The sequence below is a fragment of the Oculina patagonica genome, chromosome 5 (assembly GCF_052425735.1).
Source record: "Oculina patagonica isolate OP01 chromosome 5, crgOcupat, whole genome shotgun sequence".
Lineage (NCBI taxonomy): Eukaryota > Metazoa > Cnidaria > Anthozoa > Scleractinia > Oculinidae > Oculina > Oculina patagonica.
The window spans coordinates 27,999,123-28,004,015 of record NC_135762.1 but is presented as its reverse complement, the minus strand read 5'-3'; the positions used below and the strand labels follow the sequence as shown (position 1 = coordinate 28,004,015).

The 4,893-nt window shown below is 37.7% G+C and overlaps 1 pseudogene; it reads left to right on the top strand.

Annotated features, from left to right (window-relative positions):
• The first annotated feature begins 590 nt into the window (after positions 1-590).
• Positions 591-3,282, top strand: LOC144654371 (uncharacterized; annotated as a pseudogene).
• The last annotated feature ends 1,611 nt before the right edge of the window (positions 3,283-4,893 follow it).

Here is a 4,893-nt window from a genome sequence, read left to right as displayed (position 1 = left end):
GCTCGTTTTGTCGTTTACATGGTACAGAGAAATGAAGAAATGTATACAGTTTAGTTAAAAATATATAATTGTATTTACACATTTTCAACACATAAAATTATATTCTTTTCAAAATCTCAGCCTTGGGTTTATTCTTAAAATATTCTGAAAATTTCACAAATTTCAGCCTTGATATTCTTATAAAATAAATTCAAATTGAAAAATAAGAGTGTATGTTAATTGAAGTTTCCTTTGTCACCAGTAATATTTAATGACCACACCGTCTTGGTCATCGATCACGATTGTGTAAAAATTCTGACATGCCTTCGGGGGTTATATGCTTCTGCTCCGGGAGAGCAAAACTATAGATTACAGCTTTGTCTTTGTTTTTGAGTTCTTTTCAATCTTGAAACGAACAATTATTTTAGACGCATAACATTGTCACGTTATTTTGGAAAGCAAGTCAGAATTTTTGCCGTTGTGTCAAACTGGAGTGATGTGTCGAAAACTGCTCTAATAGTTGTTTCCAAGTAATCGCAGATACTGGGTAACTATTTGATTTTACCTATTCCTTACTCACGCGGTTAGCCTGCGTAGCGGATTAATTTTATTCCTGGCGCAGCTTCACTGATGTTAAGCACTTCCTCAATACCCGTGTTTAGCTAAACACTTCAGTGAAATGAAGTTAAGAGGTATATTTCTCTTTATGGTGGCCTTAAGTTCGGTTATAATTCTTGGCATGATTGCTTACATGAAAGAAACCGTTCAAGAGGTGGTCAAATTTAGTAAAGGGATAGACATTGATTCAGCAGCTGAATTCTACGCCTACAACTCGGAATTTCGCGATTATCATAATACAGCTGAAAGAAGTTCGGAATTGCCAACAAGAAAGCCATTCATTTATCTCACGGAAACCGAGCAATGCCTTCCTCCAAACTTGGCAACGTCTTCTCAAATTGGCGATCCCGAGACTTGCAACTGTGATGTGATAGTGCTGAGTTTTCGAGTCAAGTGTCAAGAAAACAATCGATCACACATCAGTTATTTGTTTGATTCAAATACCCTCTTTGCATCGGGACGAAATGTGCTCTTTTTTGCTGCAATGGATCGAAGACCGGGTTACCATTATTACATTTTTATAAACGACGACACGATTCTCAAGTACAACAGCTTTACACCCGCCAACATGACTAAGATGTCGCCGTTTCGAGCTGTGGAAAAGTGGTTGTTAGATTACGAGCCAGCGGTAGGAGTATTGGACTACGCCATTCACCATGGAGCAAACACTGTGCTTAAAAAAAGGGAAGATTTTTGTGGAATAAACAAAACATCGTTAGTTCTTCCTACTGTGTTTTTCGATGCCATATTTAACGCATTTCATCATAAAGCTGTGGAACATGTCCTTCCCTATCCGACGCAATATGAACACGGGTGTATTTATGCAAGTAACAGAGACACTATGATCGCTGTCGAGGTCAAATTTGGCGGTCAAGCACTCCTGTTTGCTCCAGTCACAGCTGGCAATCCCAAACATCGCAAGTATGATAGATCCACAACAAATTTGACGGCAATATCGCGTGAATTTGTAGAGAGGATCAAACAAGAGGCTCCTTTAAAGCTACGAAATCATGTTATATTCGAAAAGTTACACGAGAATCCGAAGTTGTATCTTAACAAACAGTCGCGGTTCGTTTTGTGTGAACGTAACTCGCCGCCAGCCGATTATTCCATACAGGCATTTGCTTAATGAGTCTTGAACCTTCCTGTCCTAAGTTAAAAATTTCCCTTTTTGGTTTGCTGTACATTCCTTTTAAGATTAATGCTGACCGTTTTTAGCCCTCCAGCTTGCACGTCATTAACGCGAAATTGAAGGAAGAGTATTTCAGTTTGCTATATTTTCCGGCCTTCAAATAAGAATTCAAATACATTGAATTTGGCGAAAACATCGCTATGTTGAATTACAAATAAGGTAATGAATTCACGAATGGATATTAGATTTCATTTTTCGTTTCAATGCTCTATCCTTAAAATGAAATTTTTACTGAATCAGTGATTGGATTGATGTCTGACGCGTGACCAGACGTCAATACCGCAGAGCAGGAGTTTTTTTTTAATAGGCACAGCATGTATATGTAAATACCGTTACTGTTTTAATTTTTTCTACTCTTCTCTCCTCCCCAGAGGCCTCTTATTTTTCGGACGCGCTGGGAAATAGAGAGAGGTGAAAAGTAAGCGCGCGGAGCCTGAGGAGATTTGAACATTGCAAAGCACTCGGCTATGTGGATGATACCAAACTCTTCCTCGGGTTCCCCTCCAACCAACTGCACGAAATCATCTCTGCTGTTAACGATGATCTTAAAGAAATTTCAAGTTGGTGCTGTAGAAATTCCCTGCTCATCAATCCTGATAAAACAAAACTTCTGTTTGTGGGAGTCCCACAACTCATGAGGACTTTACCTGCCACTCTACCATCCGCGACATTATTAGGAACAGAAATCAAGCCAGTAACTGTTGCAAAGGATTTAGGAGTGTATATTGACTCCCATCTGAATTATAATGAACATATCACTAAAACCGTTTCAGACTGCATTCATAAACTAACTAGAGTTAACAGGATAAAGCACCTTTTGGACCAGAAAACCCTGATCTTTCTCATAAATGCCTTTGTATTTAGCAAGTTGTTCTATTGTTCGACGGTTTGGAGTAACACAACCAAAGCGAATGTGGGAAAACTCCAGTCAGTTCAAAACTATGCTTGTAGGATCGTAGCTGGCTTAAGAAAGTACGATCACATTTCAGGGACCCTGAAATCCCTTCAATGGCTTAGTGTAAAAGATAAATTGCTTTTTAATGACCTAGTAATGGTAAGGAAATGTTTAAATAATGCCACTCCAAGCTATCTTCGTTTTCAGCGACGTTCAATAACACACACACGTAACACCAGGCAGAAAAACGATCTTGAGCTGCCGAAGTGTAGACTAAAGACAGGGCAGAGATCTTTTGCCTACCGTGGAGCGAAGCTCTTTAATAACTTGCCTAAGAACATTAGAGAGACAAATGACCTGAACCTTTTTAAAAAGAGAATTTTTAAACATATTTTAAATTTGTAAATGCCCCTTTAACTGTAATGTATATAATTTTAATTGCGAATTTTTTATCTCAACTATACCCCTTTTTTTCTGATTTTTTTTTTTTTTCTTTTTTCTTCTTTATTGTAAATATTTTTATCTTTTATCTTTTTAATTTCTGTATGGCGGAAGAGCCCCCAAGGGGGAGCTATGCCATAAAGTATGTATGTATGTATGTATTTGAAACGAAAGCGCGCGAGGGACACTGGGACGCTTCGCCTTTCCCGTCGTCCCCTTCGCTCCCGCTATTTTTCATTTTTCGTATTTTTCGCCTTCCCCATTGAAGGAGCATCTGCGGAGGAGAGAGTTTTCGACCAATTGAAACGACGCAAGTAATGTATTACCACAGAGCCGGGAATTCTCAGGCATTTTAATAAGGAAAATATAGCCGGCAAACTGATCCTGACGGCTAAAGCGGTCAAAAATAAACAAAGTGGATAAAAAAAAAAGAATATATTGAAAAAAACGTTGCCCTATATTTCGGTTTGCAAAACAAACCTTCCTTGGGCGGAAAAAAAAGTGAGAAAAGTAAAAGGATCAATACAAATAGAAAAATTTGAAATAAACTGTACTAAACAATGATTTGTTATACTAATTAACAAGTGTCAATGACGTGTTTCGTCACGTCTGTTTATGCCAAGAGGATGTAAAGTAGCCGTCAGAATCAGTTTGCCGTCTATATTTTTCGTTTTAACTAAGTTACTGATCCAGGTCTTCAATAGATCCGGCACCACTCATCGGTTTGTTGCATTTTAATAAGGCAGCTAAGACTGCATGTTTTAATTTCTCGAACCGACTAAAAATAACGCGCAGAGCGGGAGTTTCTTTAATACAGAGCAGGAGTTTCTCCGGTATTTTAATAAGGCAGTTTAAAAACAATATTATTTGGTATCAATTCTCGAACTCCGAGATACAAAATGCTTTACTTTAATTATAAAGACGAAAGATGCTATCGATGAAAGCCTTCAAAAAATAAAAAATAAATAAATGGTGTTTATAGTGGTCATGCACTTAGCTTCATATCTCTACGAGATGGCTAGTTTACAGGCATGCCACTGAAACAGAGAAAACAAATATTTTTAAATGAACATAAAATCCCAACTGGCAGGAGGCAGACCAGTTGGCTATATACAAAGCGTGGTCGAGGATTTGAATTCGGGACAACCGAGAAACAAATCCAGCTAGTGGCCAGGGCGGGTCTTAAACCGGGGACCTTCGGATTACACGGCACCAGCGCCCCAAACCACTCGGCCACGCTTGCCTCCTCAAAAAAAAATGATGTATATTTTAGTCGTCTAAAAAACTCGGGTCTTGCGTTTTTAATATTTAGGATTTTGATGACGTCACCTGAAAACAAAAAATACTAATAAAGAATGCTAAAATGGTCTTGAAATTTGAAAGTGGGAAACAAATATCATATCAAATTGTTTCGAGATGAATGTCAGATTTAGTTAGGAAAGTTTGGTGGCATTTGCTCAAAGACTAAGTAAGTTTGCCAATTTAACACAACGGTTAATTCCCTGAAATAAATGGAATTTTTAACGCAAGATCTCGATCCTTACATATACATAAATAAAGCAACCAATAGGTAAGTTTAAAATGATTTAATAACCTTATAGACAGTCCAAAACTAGGTATTTTAATATATTGCATACTAAAAAGCCAGATTGCATAGCCAGTCTCATTTATAAACTGAATAATACTATCATCCCCTACGTATTCAAGACTGTCAAGAGTCATATGGTAAGGGAGCTGGGGCCTTATTCGTATTTAAATTATATAAAGC